This window comes from Equus quagga, chromosome 7 (genome assembly GCF_021613505.1).
Source record: "Equus quagga isolate Etosha38 chromosome 7, UCLA_HA_Equagga_1.0, whole genome shotgun sequence".
Taxonomy (NCBI): Eukaryota; Metazoa; Chordata; class Mammalia; order Perissodactyla; family Equidae; genus Equus; species Equus quagga.
Window position 1 is genome coordinate 128,032,443 of NC_060273.1, and position 11,790 is coordinate 128,044,232.

Genomic DNA, 11,790 nt, shown 5'->3' on the forward strand with positions numbered 1-11,790 from the left:
CTGGAGCGCTTGATAGATTGGGAGGGAGGGAGGGAGTGGCCCTTTGCAGCTGTCCCAGCACCAGCCTGGGGTGACCACAGACTTTGCTTGGCAGCAAGACAATAATTCTAGGAGGTAAGAAATATTTTTTTGCTATCGCCTCGAAGATCCCTCAGGTTAGAGAGAAATTAAGAAGTGATTCAGTTCCTTCCTATTTTTCTTGAATTGTAGGCAGTAACTCTGGAAAATCTGTCTCAGCGTTGTCTAACATTTCTTCCACTTTCTCTTTTTCCCCCGTTTGTGGAGTGCAGTAGAGAGAGGAGAAAACTGTGCAATCTGGGTGGGTTTAATCTTTACTTACTTTGCTAAATTACTTACCCTCCCTTCATTTGAAAAATGGGAACAGTCATTGTAATATTAGTCAGCATTTGTTGAACACTCACTACCTGTATACCAAGAGCTGTTGGTAGGCCCTTTGCATCAATTTAACATTCACAACAGCCCTATGAGGTCAGAACTGCTCTTAATCCCCTTTTACAGAGAGAAAACTGAAGTTAAATAACTTGCCCAAGTTTGTTTTATTGGCACCCTCTTAACCTCCACTATGCAAGTAGAGATGTGAGAGGATTAAATAAGATAATGCGTGTCAAACTCTTAGATTAGTGCTAACAGTGTTGAAGTTTCCCCAAGCCCTGTGATCCTGGAAAACAGCACTGGTTAAAGAAATCCCCCCACCCACTGTGTTCTGGAAAATGATTTACTGCAAAGAACCATCCTTAACCCATAGGACTTACGTAAGGGTGCTCCCCTGTTTACCTAGGGTAAAGGTCAAACACAGACCCTCCAAATTCCAATTCTTTGTCTCATAAACAATTAACCGAACTGTTTTGTTCCCATTGATCAATCAGAATAAAATGCCTGTTAACCAGACTAGTTAGGATTCTCCCTTTCCCCCCAGACCCCTGAACTTTGACCCATTGTCAGCCTGGGTTAGCACACAGCCCCTCCTTAACAGCCCCTCCAGAAAATAGGTTGACCTCAGGGCAAAACGTTCTTTGATCTACTGTCAGATCAGCCACCTCCCCCTTTCATCCTACTTTGCCAGTTCAGATTCTTTCTAGCCTGTCTACCCTTCTCTAGAATAGAAAGACCCATTTTGTCTAACCCTTGAGACACTTGCAGATCTTAATGTCAGAGAGTTCTCCCTATTGCGCTAGACCACTCCTCCTATTGGAATAGTCCCTTCTTTCCCATCCTTGCAACAATCCTTTCAAATAAAGTCTCTCCTTACCTATGTCTAGATTTGTTTTTTATTTGACAGTGCCTGGCACACTGTAAACACTCAGCAAATCTTAGTTACTATTATTATTATTTCCTTGCCTCCTCTTCCTTTGTCCTGTGCTAAAACTTTGCCAGTATAGGCAGGAAACAATGAGGGAATCCAGCTTGCTCCTTACACCTAATGGGTGTATGCTAATCCTCATCCCCAAAGGAAATAGATGGTACAATCAAATCTGGATAATTTGAGGAGGATTTATTTACAGGGGAGACTAGTTAAAAAGGGGTGGCTGGTACAGGAGAACCACAAGTGATAGTAGCCATTGAGTTTTCACCATTTCTCGGTTTGAGGGGACAAAAGGAGGCAGAAGTTGCTAGAATGTTGAAGGACAGTCATGTAGAACAGGCCGATTTGAGAGCAGTGTTGACGAAAATAATCCATAACCAATCCATAAATGAAAATTTGGATGAGTTTATTCTGAGCTGAAATCTGAGGACCATGGCCCGGGGCCTTTCTTCCCAAAGGAAGAAACGGCACCAAAGAAGTGAGGTATACAGAGTGGTTATATACCCCCAAACAGGATGCTTCACATATGATTGAAATGTCCCTCCCACAATAGTCACAAGATTACCCTGTAGGCACAGCACTTGATGGACACAGCAGGTAGTGGGTCTGCTATCTCGGAGGGCGTAGCAGGAGGCAAGTCTGCTGTGTCTAGCTGGGTGGTCACAGGTGAGTGCAGCAATCAGTTCCTAGCCTAAGGAAAGATGCTTAATCCTTAAGGAAATGCCAACTTTGGGACGGGGAGGGAAGTTGCACCTTTATCTCAAGGGCTTTTGTTCTTGCCATAGGGAATCTCTAAAGCAGATATACAATGCATGCTCAATGGCCACTCTCAGGCCCTTTTGGAAGAACAAGGTCAGGCCTAATTAGGTTTACACCAAATGGCTTCCTCATATGCTCCAATATCCTATTGCTTGCCATTTCTATTTGTCAGCGGCATTGACTGTCAATTGGTCAAATGACTCAGCCCACGTTGGGCAGGGAATAAACATCCATCCTTACTTGCCTCCTTCCCTTGATCTTCTTTTGTGGCACTCCCTCAACTAAATCCAACAGAAAACCACAAGGCAGGAGCCCAGTTAATATAATTCACAGAAGTGAGCCTCCCGGGGCAGAAAGCCAGGTGGGAAAGAGTGGAGACCTGGAGGGACAAGTGGAAAATATCTATCACAAGGGGGTTCACAGGCCTCTGTGTGTATTAGATTGGGTTCCCTGGAAACAGACTCTGAGACAAAGGGTCACATGCAGAAGGTTTACCAAGGAGTACTCTCAGGAGATACACTGTAAGGAAGTGAAGGAGGCAGGACTGGACACACAGAGAAGCCGACTCACAATGCCATTGCAACCAGAGCCTCAGCCTTTTCTATGAGGAGCTCTGGAATTGGGATGGCCTTTCAGCGTTGTCCCCAAATTGAGGTCATGGAGTCAGCCCTTTGTACCAATGTATTAACCAGCCAGGGTACAACCTTGGGCTGGGGCTGGACAGTGCCTGTGACCTAGAGAAATTCCCAGGGAGGGATGCAGGTGTGAGCCGTTAGCACCTGCAGGGTGGGTGAAGGGATCTGGGTGGAGCACCACAGTATCCACTACAGTGTGTATGGGGGTGGAGGCAGTAGCTCATTGGATGGCCAAGAACAAGCAAAGTACTGAATACAGAAATTACAGGATACACTGCTGAGTTGGTGAGAAGGGTTGAAAAGAGTGTAATTACATACTGAAAAGCATCTGAACAAACTCAATCTCCATTCTTGGTAAAATATATATAAATAAAAAGAAATCTCTTAATGCCATAGAAATAGATGGATACCTCCATATGCTGGTAAAATACCTGTATCCCAACCCAAGAGGTAAAACCATGATAATGGGAAACATCAAGCTCCTTCCCGGGAAAGTCAGGGACAAAACAAGGCTGTCCACACTCCCCATGATTGTTGAACATTGTTCCGGAGGTGGTAACTAATCTAACACAAGAAAAGAAATAAAGGGTATTAAAATAGGAAAGGAGGAGTAATATTTTCATTAGAACTTTAAAGATAAAAACTTTTTCACCTATCAAGTTAGCAAAGACAAAAACTGTGATAATGCACTTGGTTGGTCATAATTTGGGAAACAGGCAAAGTATCTGAATACATTGACAGTGGGACAGTAAATGACTACAGTCCTCTCTGGGAGGAAATCTGACAATAATTATTAAAATTAAGCACATGCATACCCTTTTGCTAGCGACTCCACTTCAAGGAGTTTGTCTTACAGATATATTCACACATGTAGGCAAAAACAGATGTACGAGGATATTAACTCTAGCTTGGTTTATTTATTAAAAGACTTTTTGATTATGACCAATTTTAGTTTATAACTGCATTATTTGGCACTTTATGGTAATGGATATTTCGTCCAATGTTTATTTTTGCTTATTTTTCAAAAATTGCCCAAACAATACTTTTATACACAATGTCCTTCCACTAGTAGTCAGCTTTAGAGATGATTTGTACTGTAGCCTCGAGGATGCAAGAACAATGAAGCAACTCTCAATGCTGGGTAAATTTTAGCTTGGTTTATAATAGCAAAGGAAACAACCTAAATGTTCACCAATGGGAACTGATTGAACTACAGTCCAACCATGAGATGAAATGCTATATAACTTTTTTCTTTCTTTTCTTTTTTTTTTGAGGAAGATTAACCCTGAGCTAACATCTGCTGTCAATCCTCCTCTTTTTTTGCTGATGAAGGCTGGCCCTGAGCTAACATCCGTGCCCATTTTCCTCTACTTTCTATGTGGGACACCTGCCACAGCTTGGCTTGCCAAGCAGTGCCATGTCCGCACCTGGGATCCGAACCGGCGAACCCAGGGCTGTTGAAGCAGAACGTGTGAACTTAACCACTGTGCCACTGGGCTGGCCCTGCTATATAACTTTTAAAATGAATGAAGCAGATTTGTTTGTACCAATATGAAGTGATTGTGAAGATATATTGTTGAGTAAAAAAAGCTAAGATGCAGAAAAAAATGTTATTAATATACTATTTTTGTTGTTTTTAAAAAACAACATATATGCATAGAAAATCTTAAGAAGGACATTATGTAACTGGTAATGATAGCTGTTTGTGGAGATCAGAACTGGGTATTTGGAAGAATAGGACAAAAAGGGAAACTTTTTTTTTATTATTGTTTTGTACCTTTTGAATTGTGTGCCTATTCAAAAATTAACGTAACTAAATGGACAAAATAGATGGACCCAAATCAAGCAAATATTGAAAACAACACAACAGACAACAAATTTTTATAAAAAACACTCTAGAGGAACAACAAAACAACCAACTCCCTCTCCTCAAAAAAGGGGCAGGGGAGAAATAGGGAAAACTGGGGATTAATAATAATCTGTAGGAGAATGTGTCCGAGAGGAATTATAGAAACTCATCTGCTTCCGGCCTATTGCCATGGGGGGAGCAGGAGATTTCCTTTGTGTTTTGGCTGAGAAAATGACTGTTAGAACATTCTCTGAAATCTATTCAACTTTCGACTTTATGGACAGAACTCAGATATGAGCCACGCTTGTAGGGCCTTGTCTCACAATGGCCTTGGGGCAAACGCCAGGATGCAGCCCTCTTGAGCAGATTAGCAGGTGCACCCATTTCCCAGTCTGTCAACATTTGCAGAGACGCATGTTTAGACTGGGTTGTGGCCGAACCCACCCGGGACAGTAGACCAGCAGAAGGACAATGACCTCTGTAGTTCTCTAGTTCTGTGTGGTAGGCATGAGAGTGTCTTTTATGGCTCAGGGACAAAGCAGCCTGAACATAGGTGATGGCTCCCCAGAACCTGGAGACCTTAGGAGTCACCACTCTAGTGGGAAATTGAGTTTGAGGGTAGCCCCTCCCACTGGAAAAAAAGGAGGGAATCTCATTGCCTTGCAAACCAGTTTGAGCCTGTTCACTCATTGGACAATCCTTACTGTTGGTCTTCACAGGCTTAACATAGATCCTAACGACTAAAGACTTTACAAACCCTTCTTCCGATGGCCTTGCAAAACTCAGGGGAACCAAGAAAAGGTTGTGAGATCAAACAACATTCTCAAGGAGGCCACTTTTTTATTATTAGAATGCAAGCCCTTTTGCCACAGATATGCCTCTATATGCTTATGATAGTTTTAATGTATTTTTGGGGGCCGTGGCTCTATAAGCAATTGTTCCTGCTATCTAACTTCCGCCAGAAAGAATGGCTCAGGTTTCAACTGCTGCCTTCTGTGGTCATTCACCAGAATTCAAATAGCTGCGTCCAGCAGGTCAGGTTATGCAGGTGCCAGGCTGTACGTTTTGTGGCTAATTCACTCTGGCAAGCATGTCAGGAAGTGATGCTGCTCAGAACCAAATGTTCCACAGGAGCATTACTACACTTTTCCTATGGCTGAGTGGCAAAACTGATGATACCTGCTCTGAAAATTTTCCAGGTCAAGCTTCTGTGCACCAGGCTCTGCCCAAGCGTGATTGCCAGGAAGTCTGTCCCATGCAGTGCTGCAGACCTGTGTATTTCTTCAGGGACCTCAGCCAGGTACTACAATGGAGGCAAAGGTGCTGCTTGAGGAAGAATTCTGGCTTTGGCTCAGCTATTCTGCAGTCTACCTTCCCTCAGAGCAGAGAGTTTGGGGCAGGGTTTTCTACTTATTTAAGAGAATGTCGTTCAAGCCATCTACTTGCTTGATGTGAGAGATTTATGTGTTTTCTAACATAGTCATCAATGTAAGGTTCTAACACTCTATATTCCAGTTGGAGAATAACCTTGAATTGTCAATTGTTTTACTCCTTTCAAAAGCTAAACAGGAAATTGACGTTTAGTCAATTTTGTTTAAGGGACATGGTATCCATCACTTTTGGTGTCTTTTAACATTGTTCTTTTATCACATTTGATCACTGTAAATCTACACGTTTATGTGACGTTAACTTAGTCCTCTCCAGAATACCCATTACTGAATTTATCTTTTAGAGAGTGTAAAGACTAGATTTGCTATAAAACTATTGAAGTTATTGACTAAAATCTCCTACAATGTCTCCTATAAAAGGCATCAAATATTGGGTTTATCTTATTTTAGGGTTTAGGACTAGGAGAAAAAAAATCTCTTCTGAAAAACTGGTTTCCTTATTCCCCATTCTAAGAGCAACACATTGTGTTACTCTTCTTTTTCTCACTGGCAGAAATAGAATTAATAATCATTCACAGTTACCCTGTCAGCCTTTGAGGCTAGAATATATGCTTCCTCCTCCTTTTTACGACTTTAGTGTTATATTTCTTTTTTTTTTTTTTGCAAACAACCGTTGCCAATGTTTTTTTTTTCTTTAATTGCTCTTTCCCCCCAAAGCCCCCCAGCACTTAGTTGTATATTTTAGTGGTGGATCCTTCTAGTTGTGGCACATGCGATGCTGCCTCAACATGGCCTGATGAGTGGTGCCATGTCCACGCCCAGGATCCGAACCGGCAAAACCTTGGGCTACTGAAGCGGAGTGCGCGAACTTAACCACTCAGCCATGGGGCCGGCCCCTGGTATTATATTTCTATCCCAATAAATGTGTTACATATGTGTCTATTATTGGAAGCTGCTGTATGGCCTTAATTTATTTTTAGAAAAAGTAGGGCTATGAATTTATATCGCCATAAACACTTCAATAAGAAACACTATGTTCATTAAAAAAAATACAACAACGACAAAAACCCAACAACAACACACTATATCCAGGTAATGAACAAATTTTTCTTAAATCTAATAAAAAAAAGAGTAAAACTACTCATTATTTGTTTATCTAAAAATGAAATTTTTTATTCATTAACTCTTGAATTCATTCAAGAATGTTAAATATTAGATAAATTCGTTGAATCTCTAAATGCAGTAGTAAACATTAGGTATGCCGTACTCCATGGTGGAGGCTGGCAGCTACATCCTTTTGGGAGATCCTAGGTAAGGATAGGAGAAAGGAAAAGGAGGGAGTAGGGAGGGCAATGGCTGTCCTACATCCACTAAACATGTATGTGCACCCACTTAAGCCGCCTCGGTGAGTCAGTCCCGACTGTTCCCGGCCTGGCTCAACAATCATGGAAACTCTGTGAGCGCTAGGATTTGCATCAGGCACAAGTGAGCTCAGGTTTTCTATTAGATATTTGGCAAATGAATGAATAAATGAATGAATGAGTCAGTGTTAGAGCTACCCTATTATGATAGTGGTGATCCCATTGTCCTAGAGCCTGAGCTCCTGCTCTTGTCCTCAAGCTTCTCTTGCCAGGAAATGGTAGACCCATCTCTGGGGACTCTGGGAAGCTGTTTCCCAGCGAGCCCTTGCCTCAGAAGATTGTAGATCTTGGAAATGGCATTCATGTGCTTTCTGCACCCAAACTCCACGCCTGTAAATACAAAGTTGGTTGTGCTTTAAAATATTATGCTCTTCAGAATCCCCACAAATGTCCATCAGCATTCATTTCCCCTAATTTTTCGTAGTTTATACAAGACAATGTAAGATACCATTATCACATTATCTTGGGTCCTTTGAAGCTTTGTGATGAAATCAACATTATCATACTTTTTTTTTTTCTTTGTTGAGGAAGATTCACCCTGAGCTAACATCCACTGCAAATCATCTTCTGTATGTGAACCACCACCACAGCCTAGTCATTGACAGACGGTGGTATAGATCTGCGCCAGGGAATTGAACCCCGGCCACTGAAGCAGAGCATGCCAAGCTTAACCACTAGGCTCCCCAGGGCTGGCCCTATCATACATTTTTAAAACATCATGAAATTGGGGAATCACTCTAACGCAATGGTTCCCAAACTTTAGTGTGTATCAGGTCTGCCTGGAGGGTTTGTTAAAACTTAGGTTAGTGGGTCCCATTTTCAGAGTTTCTGATTCCCCAGGTCTGGGGTAGGGCTCAAGAACTTGCATTTCTAACAGATTCCCAGGTGATGCTGACGCTAGTCCAGGGATCACACTTTGAGAACCACAACTCTAAACCAACTTTCTTTACCAAACACTCTGCCTCTTGTGACATTTTGGTTGCTTCTGTTCTGAATGCTGTTGGCAAATGTGCAGAATGGCCTCAGGAGTGTGAGACTGAGTAATCTGGTGACTGCAACCTGTGTTATCTACAGCTGGTGGCTGATTGCAAAATGGAGCAATTAAGGATTAAGACATAAATCACAGGAAATTAACACGAAGCAGCACTGAGCACAAAACCCATAAAATTGCTAACATTCCTCTGTTTTGGTCGTACACGTGCATCCTGCTTTGCTCTGCTATTGTACCCAACATGATGGGACCACACCCAGAACAAACAAAAGACTGTCTGTCTCTGCCACCAGAGAATGGTAAGGTCACAGGCAGGCAAGAGAATGGAAGTAAATTCAATGAAAAAAGATTCTGCTGCTGATGATAAAGAAAAATGACATTATATTGATTTAATTTTATAAATATCCATACTCAGTCACGTAACTGTGGCAGAGTAGAAATTTGAATTTCTGTGGCCTCCAAAAAGCGGCTTCTTTATGCCAAAATAATTTCTCTCTGAATGTTTTCTACGAGTTAGAACTTCATATGACTATTTCATATGGATTCATTATTGATATGGCTTCTCAGAATAAAAAACCTGAAACGTACCATAAGATAGATATGAATTTGAAACGTAGACTGATGAAGTGGAAAAAGCTGAAATTTCATATTGCCGATTAATAATTCATTTAACTTCTTAGAAATTTATATTTGGATTTCTTCTTATATATACTCATTTTAAAAATTTAAGGTGATTAGCACCAAGTAAAATGAATTAATATAAAGGCTAGAAAATCTGATCGGATTGATTTGACAAAAATTAGTTTGAAGGCTTTCTTCCTGTTATATCCCTTTTATAAGGTCACACAGTCACTTTTCATCTCACAGACTCCCCCAAATGATTACTTATTCCCTGATGTTTTCTTTGACTAATCAGAACAAGATGATAGTTTCCTTTTTATTCATCCTGCTGATCTCTGAGTGTTATTTATCTAAATGTGTTCCATCTACTCTTCATAATGGTTACATTGATGCACATAATTTAGGATGGAATTGATTTAAATAAAATGCATTTAAATTTAAATTACTACCCAGGAAGATGGAAGGTAGTAAGTTTGACGGCAGCTCTTATTTGATTTAACCAGAATGTGGTTCTCAACTTGTAAATAGGTATAGTTTCATTTTTAGAAGGCCTATGCTATATGTTTCAAGTGATGATTGGTTTTGATAATTTCTCAAATTATTTTTGCTGTCTAATCAGGAAAATGAGGCATTTGAAACCAATAGGTGTGAATTCATTGAGAGGGTTACACACCTCTGAGTCAATAGGTTGATCATGATTTTGTTTGGCGTATTTTACGATATGTTAATACATCAATCAAAACACAAAAAACAAGGTACACGTACGTAAATGTTTTATTTGATTAAAACAAACGTGCTGAAAATTTTCTAACGACAAACAAAAATGTTGAAATTAACCTAACTTGGAGAACAAATCTTTCATCCGCCTTGGCCCTTGACTCCTTAGGGACTGGTATGGCACAGGGAATTATGCAAATTCGTGTTTGCAATCATTCCTTTGCAGAAATTAACACAGGGGACGAGGGATGTCTTGTTGTAGAATCTAATCTTGCTTAAGGAATGAGAAAAAAAGGCTGCAATTTCAGAGTTTGGGCCTGGTAAAGTCTACAGGACAAGGAGCCAGGTAAGTTTAGAAGCTTGGAACTAGCTCAACAGATGCCAGTGTGGCTAAACGGTGACATGCCACACCATCTCCACGGGAGATCTGGGCCTTTGTACTGATCATCTTGTGTAGACGTGGCTATTTTGTTCTCTTAATATATCTTACTATAGGCATACTACTTTTGGGAATTACTGTTTTTCCTTAGAAGCTATCCTCTATGTGTGTGTCTTTCATTTAATACTCACCTCCAGGATGCTCTGGAAGAATGAAGGGACACCTCTTCAGGGTACAACGAGAGAAAGGCTGGAGAGGCCCAGATCTTGGAATATTGAAGCTCATGCTGGGCTTTCCCAGATAATCTTGGACATGTAATTGCCACACATTGATTGGACTTGAGACATACTTTAAATTTCCTCAGAAAGACATTTATAAATCATCTCTCAGGGTGGGTTAATTTTGCAGAGCTAATGTCACCTATAACAACAGCAAACGTTAAATGCTTGATAGGTATGACTCACAACAGGTCCTCACAACTATCCTATGAGACTTATTATCTTCATTTTTCAGAGAAACAAGCTGAGGCACAGAAACGCTAAGTAACGTTCCTTAGGCCCCCAGTGGTAAGTCGTAGAGCTGAGACTAGGTCATTCTCAGTCTGGTTCAAGGGCCTGCACTCTGTGGGGGATGTGTGTGTGTGTGTGTGTTTGTGTGTGTGTGAGTGTGTGTGAAATATTTCGAAAAAAGAAAATCTTGTCAGAGTTGGGGCAAGTTCTGCTCACAGTGGCAGCTGGTCTTATCCTCGAGGACAAATGGTTTCTTGGTTCTTTTAAAAAGTAGGCAAACTGTCTTAGGAAGGACAGTGGGCCTTTGCCTGGGCCCTGCTGATGCAGATCGTCAGCCAGAGTATGTTTTGTGTGCCACATCTCAGGAAAGCCAGAACCTCCCAGAGAAGGACAATGAAACTGCCAAGGACGTGGAACAGCTTCTCTATGGGGCAAGAACAGGAAATTCGAGACACATCCCTCATGTCCCCAGCTCCCAACCCCATCAGAGTCAGTAAAAGACAGAGGTTAGGAGTTGGGATTTTCTTGGCTATTCCTCTGACTAGCTATGTAGACGTGGGCAAGCCTGTGAACATTGCTGGCCCTGGTCTCCTTATCTGGAAGATGGATTCTGGAAGAAAGCCAAACCAGGGAATGATTTCTACAACAAGGCAGCACAGGGCCGCAGTGGGGAACATTGACACTGGAACCAGGTGGCCTGAGTTTGTACCCCAACTCTAAGCTATTGTCCAGGCAAGGATTCAAGCAGATGGAGGCAAGAGTTGGAGCAAGAGAAGGAGGAGAAAGAGGGATGTAAAGGCCGGATGAGTGGGTTAGTACAAGTTGTGTATAGATCGGGAACCACTTAGATTAATACACATGAAGCTTGTTTCTCTTATGCCAAGACAACACTGTTAATGAGCTTGGGCAGCCGGAAGTGTCGCTCTGCCAGGTGGGTCCCACCCTCTCCTCTGCTACCACCTGTCTTACTCCTACCTTCCTGCATTCACTACTCTCCATTTTCCGTCAACACTGGCCAACACCACTACCTACATGTCACAATGTCAAGGGAGGTATCCAGATGCCATTGCAGAAAGTGCCTATCTCTGCTCAGCCTCCAGAGAGGAGCTTCATGAGTCCAAGGCATTGCCAGAGCTGGACTCATCCTCTTGAAAATGGTGAGTGAAATGAGATCATTTGTAAGTTGAGATTTTTATC